The 10,802-nt window shown below is 44.1% G+C and overlaps 1 protein-coding gene across 1 annotated transcript in view; it reads right to left on the bottom strand.

Annotated features, from left to right (window-relative positions):
* The window catches only part of RCAN2 (regulator of calcineurin 2), a 166,271-nt gene extending 159,095 nt beyond the window's left edge, over nt 1–7,176 (bottom strand). Inside the window, exon 1 of the mRNA XM_026653289.2 lies at nt 7,119–7,176. The gene's annotated coding sequence lies outside the window, so the exon portion shown is untranslated. The remainder of the gene's footprint in view (nt 1–7,118) is intronic.
* Nucleotides 7,177–10,802: the final 3,626 nt, after the last annotated feature.

Here is a 10,802-nt window from a genome sequence, read left to right as displayed (position 1 = left end):
GGGGGGGGGGGGGGGAGGGTTTAAATTTGATATTTCAAAAAAAGTCTCGAAGTAGTCATCATGGGAAAAATCAGAACTTTGTTAGACTTCCTTACACTCCACTACACACTCTTCCCCCATTTTTCTGTTCTCTTTTTATTACTTATCCCCACCTAAACCAGGGGGGCGTCCTACTAACGTAGATCAAAATAATGCGAGGAAATCAGAGACTGTAACTGATCATCCTACTCCTGGTGGTAAAACAGACATTGTTCTAGAAGGTGTGGTCAGAGACTGAACCTGCTCATGCTGTAAATAATAGGAGAAAAGATCCTGGTATGTGGGTTGATTTCAGTACCGATGATGTAGCTTATTGGATAGATCATGGACCAAATGACTGTCAACACCACACTGGGCCATTTGAGAAATCACGTCGGACTTTTACCAATGGCAAACAAACAAGATATTGTCCACACACAAAAAATTTCGGTATGAAAGCGAATGGTGAGAAATACACTCGAGAATGGCTACTGTATTCACCATCAACAGGGTCTGTGTACTGTTTTGTTTGCAAAATTTTGCATATAAACCTTCAACATCCCGGTTTGCTGCAGATGAATTTAGTGACTGGCGGAATACTGTTTTAATTGAACAACATAAAAATAGCACTACTCACAGAGATTCAATGTTGACATATTTAAATCGAAGACAGGGTTTTGGATTGACACAAAAGTTGGAAGAACAAATTAAAGGGGAGCGTGAATACCGGCAACATGTCTTGCAGCGTGTTATAGCTGTTATTCAAACATTAGCTGAATGTGGTCTGCCTTTCCGGGGATCAAATGACACATTTGGATCATTGCAGAATGGAAATTTCTTGGGATTGTTGGAGCTTGTGGCTCAGTTTGACCCATTTTTAGCAGGCCATATCTCAAAAAATGGGAATGCTGGCAAAGGTAACCCATCATACTTATCCAAGACAATATGTGATGAACTCATTGGTCAAATGAGTGACAAAGTTCGTTCAGCTATTGTGGATGAAATAAGTACTGCTGGGCACTTCAGTTTCTGTCAACTCTACACCTGATCTTTCACATATTGATCAATTGAGTATTGTACTAAGATATGCATCTCCCACAGATGGAAAACCAGTCGAACGATTTAAACATTTCTCAATTTGAAAAGCCACACTGATGAAGAAATGACAAATCAAGTACTGCATTATCTGTGCCAAGTTTGCAAAATAGATTTCTCAAAGTGCAGAGGTCAATCTTATGACAACGCTGCCAACATGTCAGGGTGTTATCAAGGAATGCCAAAGAAGCTTTTAGAACAGAACAAATATGCCATATTCATACCATGTGCTGCACACTCTCTCAATCTTGTTGGCCGCAGTGCTGTTGATTGTTGTCCGATGGCAGTAAGGTTTTTCTCAACAGTCCAGTCACTTTATACATTTTTCTCTGCCTCAACACACCGATGGACAGTTTTAAAAACATATTTGGGCAATGATTGTGTGTTGAAATCTCTTTCTAATACTCGCTGGGTGGCACATGCAGTGGCAACAAGTGCAATTCTGGAGTCCTACTCAAAGATTGTGAATGCATTAGAAAGTATAGCTGAAGACCAATCACAAAAGGGAGAAACTATATGAGAGGCAGAAAACATTGCAAGCAAGATGCAAGAACTAGGGTTTCTATTCATGTTGAACATGTGGAATGAAATTTTTACCACACAAGTCAAGCTCTCCAAGAAAAAGAATTGGATTTGAAAACATGTGCAGACCTCTGTCAATCATTAGCAGACCACTTACACACTTTGAGGAATGATTTCGAAAGATTTGAAGACGTATCAAAAGATATCTTGCCTGATACTAACTACAAAGAAGCCCAGTCCCGCAAGCGAATCAGGAAAAAACAAGCAAATGATAGTAGTGCAACAGAAACAGCATTGAATCCTAGAGACAAATTTCGCGTATCTACTTACTACGCTATAACTGATACACTTGAAGCTCATATGAAGAGGAGAGGTGAAGTGTACAAAGAAGTATCAAGTAGATTTTCTTTTCTAAACGATATGGACTTATCTGACGAACAATATTCACAAGGTTCCCAAAAGCTAGATGACTCATACCCTGTTGACTTGAACATGAATCTCTGTGGAGAAGTACAGCAGTTCCACTGTTATATGTGCGCAAAATTTAATGAAACAGGAAAAATGAAATTCAGTCACATTGATCTTCATGACACAATATTGAAAGACGGAATACAATGTATTTTTCTAACATTGATGATTACTAACTGCTCCGCAGAATGCTCTTTTTCTCAGCTGAAAATAATGAAAAACCCTCAGAGAACAACAATGTGTCAGGACAGACTTGATTCACTTTTCCTATTGTGCATGGAAGCGGAAATGCTTCGTCGAGTCAGCTTCTATGAACTTATCCAGAATTTTGCAATCAGAAAAACTAGAAAGAAGCTATTTTAATTTCAGCATACATGTAAGTTGTGTGTCATTTCGAAAAATAAAATTTTATTTTACGGTATAGTATTGTTTTTATTTTGAATTACATATGGGGGGGGCACCATAATCTTTTCAGTGCTTAGGGCCTCTAAAGGTCTTAATCCGGCCTTGGAAGGCCCTCAGCATCGAGATGGATTATATCAGCCAAAATCCTCACTTTCCTGAGCCCTAATTGAAATTCTAGTTGAAAATTCTCTGCTGATTCTTTCTGGCAACTAGGTTGTAGATCTATTTAAGCATTTAGATAGTATACTGGTTCCTGGAACTAATGGCTCTCCAGCAAAATCAGTAGAGGCCAGCAGGAACCAATAGACACCAGTTGAATAATTCTACTGGAATTGCCACTAGGGGCATTCCGACATCAGAGAATGACTTGCTAGTCAAAGACTGAAAATACATTTAAGTATATATTATTATGAAATTAGACCCTGAAGTAAAGCAGTTAAGCACACACTTAAAGTTAAGCACATGCTTATATGCTTTGCTGAATAGGGATGGACTTAAGCATATGTTTTGCTGAATTGGGGACTCAATTACCACCATTTATATATCCATTTCTACACTATGTTTATGGAAACTAATAATGTATTTCCTTAGAAACTGTTTTTCTGTCTTAGAAGAGTTTTTAAAAGGTCCCTTGGGTACATCTTCAAGATACAACTACGGATCTCTTGAAACTACTAGGAAGCATTTCTTTTTTTTTTTTTTTTTTTTGGACTAATGCTGCCAGCCATGACAAACTACATAACTAAAAATAGAATAACAGAACAAAATGCTACTAATGAAGAAGGTTTAAATATAACCAAAATTGCAAGTGACTAAATAATACTAAATAGATGCAAACCTTGTGGGAAAACTAATTCCACAGAAAATGAGAAAAATAGGAAAACAAACCAAAAATAAACCAGAAGTTGCAGTCTTATATCTAAAAGGAATGAGCAAAGAGCAAAGGGCCCATTTCTGCTCCCATTGAAGTCAATGGCAGTTTTATCTTCAGGCCCTGTGTGTGAGATTTTCAAAGCGTTGTTTGCAGTGCTGTAGCCAGGTTGGTCCCAGGACACTAGAGACACATTAGCAATCTCTCTGGGAATTTCAAATGCACTCAGCGTTGGCCTAACTCTGCTCTCATTAAAGTCAATGGGAATTTTACCAGACACGTGAGCGCAGGCCTAAATCAAATTCCCATTGACTGCAATAGGAGTAAAGTTAGACCAACACTGGAGAACTTGCCTTTGTATATCTTTATTACACCAAAATCCCAATCCCATAATCCCTACCATGGCAACACTTCTGTTGACTCCAATGGAACTTTTACCTAAGCAGAGACAGCCGAATTGGACGCCAAGTGACAAAAGGAATGGACTGTTGCAGACAATGAAGCAATATAGCCTGTATCACCCTCAGGTTTATCATGGCTCCCTCTAGTGGCAATAAAAATGTCTAAAATGTAGAGAGCACTCAAATCATTCCTTGGAGAGGAGAAAGCAACACCCCTCTCTCTCCCTCTGACAAAGTGGTGAAGTTATAGGATGAGACAGAGGGACTTTTTTTTTTTTTTAAAGTGATGCAAACCCCTTTTTTCCCTAATCCTTTCCAGGGAAATTCTGGCTCTGTTAAGTTTAGCTGAGCCTTTGGGACAATTTTGGGGAGTTTTTAACATCCAGAGGGGCCATTCACTTTTATTCATTTGTAGTAATTTTTCATGAAGACCTGGCTTCTAATTAGTTTCAATGAGCCTTTACGCTTCTCTTTCCATTGGCTACATTTAATAAAACACCCACATACAAGACACACTGCCCATATGGCACTTCGCACTGGAGTGCAAGTGACCTCATGCAGGACAGCTGTAAAATAATACCGATAAGTTTTGTACTGCAGAATTGGGGCCTATGAGTGGCTCCAGTCCTCACACATTTCTTCCCAACTGCCACCACAAAGAGAAAGAGAGAGAACCACACATGATATCCACCTTGCTTAATGAACCTCTAGAAGATATTCAGACTCCATGGTGATGGACATGGCATGACAACCAATAGAACAGAACTTTTAAGCCAATGGGATCTGCTTGGGTGCACAGTCTGCACATCACATTGTGGGATCAGGACTGTAGTTTTGCTCTGCTTTTTTAAAATATTGATACGGACACACATGGTGAAAAGGTAAAGCTAATAAATCGTATTTTTAAGAAAAGAAATTCAAGACAATCTTATTGAACGATAACCATCCAGGCAGTCTTGTTTCTATCGCACTTTCCTTACAATTTGGAAATTAAAAACTGAAGCCATTGGAAATATAAAGAGTTTGGAGAAACTTTCTTTATAGATGTCATGGCTGGTGCATAGAAGAAGTTTACAAACCAGGCACCATCATATCAGTGTTAAAAGTGCTACCATCAGTGTTCTTAATACAGGTGGGGACAAACCAAAACCCAGGATACAAATAGAGCCCACATTAGAGCCATACATTTTAGGACCAGAAGGTACTCATCTACTCTGATTCCTGTATATCACAAGCCATCATCACTACCTACCACCTGTACACTAAACCCAACAACCAAAATTAGGCCATGGTATTACAGCCCACAGGAGACTAGACTATTGAGTGCCACGGGCAGAGAATAGGAGGTACTGAGGCGCACCAATGCCCCTGCAATAGCAGGAAATGATTACATGAGATATACACAAGTAATCCTGGCAAGTGACCTGCACTCCATACTGCAGAAGAAGGCATAAAAAAGGTCACTGCCAATCTGACCTGGGAGAAAATTCCTTCCTGACCCCACACATGGCAATTAGTTAGACCAGGAGCATATGAGCAAGAACCAGCCAGCCAAGCACATTGTTTGGCAGAACACAGAATAAAATACATTAGTCAGATGGGCCCCAGCCTCCTCAAACTGAGGTAAGGGAGGGGTCATCTATCCTCAGTTCTTACTGCACTGAAGAAACCACAAAGCCAAGTTTACAATACATATGGACATCTTTCCCACTTAGTAACCATCCACTGAGCAAAACAGAAGGTTATTCCTGTGACAATTTCCCATCAGCACAATGGTCTTAGACCTCAGACTCTCAAAGGATGATGTTGTATTCACTGTGAAAGCATACTGTTTATTCTTACTGGTTTTGTATGTTTACTGAAGCAACAGAGTTGCTTGGGACTAATGCTATAATTTTAAAAGAACAATGCTTAATTATTCCACAGAGCAACCTCTATGAACAAACAAAACTGGAGCAAGTTATTTTTCTATATATAGCTATAGAAGACTATGAAAATCTAAAATGTGAAATATAAGCCCTGCTAACAAATCCATAGAAACATTATAGAATCTGTCACTTTTATTTTTAATCTAGTTACTAAAAACAATAAATGCATGAGGAGTTTATGGACACAAACTTAGAAGGTGATGGGGAGTGAAACCTTTCTTAAACGACTACTCATGGATCCAGGAGAAAATTGGTTGCTGAGGAGAGATGGCCGTTAACTAGAGATCAGATAAAACCGTAGTGGAATCCTAGGGCTGTCTTTATAGTGGTCTCTTAAAACAGGGGAGTCCCTTTGTGAGGAGCCTGTGATGCAGGTTTCTTTGTACTTCCACACTTTGAAGCAACACAAAGCCATCAGAACAGGTTTGTTGTCACTTAACTTCCATTGGTTTTTGGTGAGCGGAGATGTTTAATCCAGCACAGCAGAACCTCATTGAGCGTCTCCCATATTTGGTCTTTTATCCAAATCCTATTTACATCCCTACACCCCAACATGAGACACTCCCTCGTTTGTCAATTCCGCCTTTAATCCCCAAATAAGTAACTTATCTCCAAACTCCACAGCAAGGCCCCCTCCCCTTGAATTATCCAAACACCCCTCCCCGTATTTGCAACATGCCAAGGCTGTACTCAATACTCCACAAGCCCCCAAAATACCTGGTTCCTGCCCCCAAAGACCTCACAATCTACCCCAAAACGTTTTCGACAGCACAGGGTGGCTTTGTCCTGTGAAGTCTGCAGTGCTTGATGTGTGTGCAGAGGGAGGGGGGGAAAAAATCACACGAGGGGGGGTGTCACAGACCCAGCCGAAAAAAATTGAGCTGGGTCCCCGAGTGGCTCCCTCCTGGCTTGCTTAAGTCGCTGCTCCCAGATGATGATAGGAACCCCCTCCACCCACACCCACCCACCCACTCACACCCACAAATACAGGGTTTTCCAGCCCCCTTTAAGCAGTGGAGGTTCAGAACGCCCCTGCAAGGGGCTGGTGTCAGTGGGCACCGAGGGGGCCCCCATCGGAGCAGTGACATGAAAATGACTGATCCCCCCCAACCCGCGACACCAAGCGCCGGGCACGATTCATTTCTTGCCCCCCCCCCCGCCAGCGACACCGCCTCCGCCTGGGGCAAAGCGGGATTTCATTCTCCTCCCACCCCAAGGAAGAGCAGGAAACTGTCCCTCCCTAGCCCCCCGTGACAGCATCCCTCGGGGATGTTATGTAACGGGCGGGGGGGGGGGAATACCCTTCCAGGGGGGGTATTCCTGGCACTGGCTACCCCCGGGGGGGTCCCACGCTGCAAGGGCACCGGACAGACTGAAAGTCAGTAAGCGGCAGCCTCCGCCTGACCTTACCTGCTGGGGCTCGTTTTTCCTGCCCCCGCCCCCTGTGCACTGCCGCAGCCACTGAGCCGGCGACCCGCCGCCCGCTGCTCCGCTCTCTGCTCTGGGGAGCCGCTGTCACCCGGACAAAGCGGCTCCGGGCGGGCTGGGCAAAGAGGGCGGGCTGCAGCCGGCCCAATCAGCCAGCCCGGCGGCTCAGCCACACACGCCAACCAGCGTGTGAGAACCAATCCCGTCTACACGCCCCCCCAGCACGCCCGCGCTCCGAGCTCCTGTCAACGCCAGCTGCTGCTGTAGGCTGGGCGAGAGGGGTGCGGGGTGGGAACCAGTCACTGCCTCGCCACAAGTGGGTGGCGGTTTCTGTCTAGGGTGACCAGATGGCCCGATTTTATAGGGACAGTCCCAAGTTGGGGGGCTTTTTCTTATATAGGCTCCTATTACCCCCCACCCCCTGTCCTGATTTTTCACACTTGCTGACGGGTCACCCTATTTCTGTCTGCCCCTCTCCCCTTCTCTGCACAAGGATGGAAATTTCTGTTCTTCCCCCGTCGCAATCACTTCCATACAGGCGGGGGTGCCGGGGGGGGGGGGCGCAAAGGGAAAACTCTGCCCACCAGGTGGAGGCGAGTTCAGGTTTCTGTGGCATCATCTGGGTCTGGGCACTGGAGTGTAGACAGAGCTTAATTTGTAATGAAAGAGGTGCCAGGGCGCAAGCAGATTATTTTACTTTCATAATTGACCTGGCAAGCCCAGAGGTGCCGGGATATGACCTGCCCAGTCTAGAGGTGCCAGGGCTAAGCCCTGGCACAAATTAAGCATTGCATGTAGATCTCTGCTATGCCAGAACTCTCATTCTCCTCTGATGGGTTCCCCTAGTTTAGTGTCCTAATAACTAGGCTTGGAAATATTAGACTTATCTGTGAATGTCAATTTCACTGCGCACACACAAACTGATGAAAATATCTATCCATTATAGCGGAAAAGGACCAATCTGGGTCTTATTTTTAAAAAAAAGTCATTTAAGAGTTTTGATCCTCTGCTTTCTTGGAAAAAGAACTGTTCCTCTTCCTCCTTTCTCTCCCATTTGCATATCAGAGGCTGCTAAACCTTAGAGTAAAGTTTTCTGTGGTATCTCCTCACTCCTATAAAATGTTATGGGGACGAAATCAGTAGAGGTCTACAGAAATGGCTGTGAAAATCTATAAAATGTAACCGAGAATGAGATCATTCCCGTAGAATCCTATAAAAAAATCCAATAGAAAGATTACAATTCACTCAAGCTCTTTCCACTAATGGCCCTAATGACTTGCTGTGGTGAATGAGACTAGAGTCCCATCTCAGACAGTGCCAGAAGATGGTGCAAGAAATCCTGCAGTGGATAGTTGTAGGATAACCGTCACACAGGGAAAGTCTCTTCCGGACTCCATTACTTAGAAGCTGTCCTTATGTCCTGAAGCATGAGGTTTTAGATCCCTTCCAAAGTCTTGGTTCTGTGTTTCTATTTTTTAATTCTTACTATCGTGAGTGGATACCCTTGTAATCCATAGATTAATTATTATGATTTGTTTGTATTGCAATAGCACGTCAGAGCCCAAGTCATGAACCAGGACCCCATTGTGTTAGGTGCTGTACAACCACAGAAGAAGACAGTCCCGGTCCTAAAGAGTTTACAATCTAAACAGACATGTTCAATATTCTTTGAATTCTGCTAAGGTCTCTCAGTTTTAAACCTGTAGCCTTTCAGTTTCATTGAATGTCCCCTTGTTTTTTGTATTCTGAGGATGGGTGTACCTGATTTACTTTCTCTGCCCCATTCACATACCATATCCCTGTATCACATCCCCTCTTACCTGTCTCCTCTTTGAAGTCAACAATCCCGATTTTCCCCATTCATTCTTCACTGCCTCTTCCAGTTGAAGTTCATGCTTGGAAGAAAGTCAAGGTTCACCAGGCAGAGTTTTTCTTTCACCCCCTGGGTATCTCCACTGAGGGGGCTGAGCTAGCCCATAATTAGGAAAATTGAGAACATCTAAGCCTGAGCTTTGGAAATGCTCTTGCAAGCATTTCAACATTATTATTGGGACAACTGGGGAGACCAACACAGGATTCCAGTGTTTAAAGTATCAAATGTCTTTCAAAGTAAGCACTAATGAGAGTGGAAACAATGACAGGTTCTGAATATCCCCCTCTGTAAGTATTTAAACATTCACATTAGGAAAATTCCATAATAATGGGCAATTATGTTTTTAAATATTTAAAAGCAACTCTGAGAAAAGAGAGCTCCCTGGTAGCTAATGAAACCTGCCTTTCAGAGATAATGTTGCCATTTACTAATTTGGACTCAAACACTATGTCTGGTCTGAGTAGCCAGGCTGTGCAAATCAGAGTGCTGCAGGGATCCTCCCACAACCCAAGTATCTGTAGCGTATCAGGGAATCTCAGGGTTGAGAAGGAATCCCTGAACCAACCACAGAACAGCAGCTCCTTATAAGATTTGTAAACAGTGACCCAGTGCTGATCACCCTGAATTCAATGAAAGTTTTGCTATTGACTTCAGTGGATGCAGGATTAGACCCAATGAACCAAATCCTAAGCTGCTCAGTACCCACAACTTGCACTGCAGATAAGGGGAGTGGCAAGTACAAATCTTGGGATTTGATTTGCTGGGCCAAACTGTTCTCCAAGTTACACTCAGGTTGCACCAGTGACTTCAACAGAGCTGAATCAATATAACCAAGAGGAGAATTTGGCCCATCATGCTGATATGTGACCATCAGCAAAATACAACCAAGGACCCAGTCCTGCAATCTTAGCACATACTTCAGGGTCAGAGTTTTCTCCTTTCAGAAGAAGAAAGGAGTCTGTCCCTCTGGCCCCCCCTCGCCCCCCCACCCAATGAAGCAGATCAAAGTTCCTGTCCTACATACTGGCTCTTATCCAGGGCCGGCACAACCCATTAGGCGACCTAGGCGGCAGGACCGGCTCCAGGGTTTTTGCTGCCCCAAGCGGCAGAAAAAAAAAAAAAAAAAAAGCTGCGATCGCAATTGCGATCGGTGGCACTCCAGCGGCAGCTCCACCGCGCCGCTTTCTTCTTCGGCCGGAATTCGGTGCCAGGTGCTTCCCTCCGAGAGGGACCCGTCGCCGAATTGCCGCCGAACAGCTCGATGTGCCGCCCTTTCCCCTTGGCCACCCCAAACACCTGCTTCCTAGGCTGGTGCCTGGAGCCGGCCCTGCTAGGCAGTCGCCTAGGGCGCTACAATTTGGGGGGCGAAGACCGCGATGGTATTTCGGTGGCGGGACCTTCTGCCGCCTCTGTGGGGGGCGGCATTTCGGGGCGGGACCTTCCGCTGCCTAGGGCGGCAGAAAAGCTGGCGGCGCTCTTGCTCTTATCTATTGCTGCTCCCTCTGAATGTCCCCAGGTTCCTTCACCGGCTGCTGGATTAGGAATCCTCCTTAAAGGAAGAGTCCAGCAATCAGAGTGGGAAACATGGGTCAAGTTAATGCTGACTGGATCAACATTAACTTACCCATGAACATTCCCTATAGCTGGTTAGGGGGACATCATTGTCTCCACAGCTCTTAGTCTGACCCTTCTTTATGTGTCTAGTATCCACCAAGGGCTTCTGCAGAATGCAATAAAGACAGCAAAATAAAACTGGGGGGCAAGGGCTATCTGTGTCTTTTATTAGCCCGCAA

This window comes from Terrapene carolina, unplaced genomic scaffold, assembly GCF_002925995.2.
Source record: "Terrapene carolina triunguis isolate 2854851 unplaced genomic scaffold, T_m_triunguis-2.0 Scaffold42, whole genome shotgun sequence".
Classification (NCBI taxonomy): domain Eukaryota; kingdom Metazoa; phylum Chordata; order Testudines; family Emydidae; genus Terrapene; species Terrapene triunguis.
The sequence above is the reverse complement of the archived record's forward strand: the minus strand, read 5'-3'. Positions and strand labels throughout refer to the sequence as shown.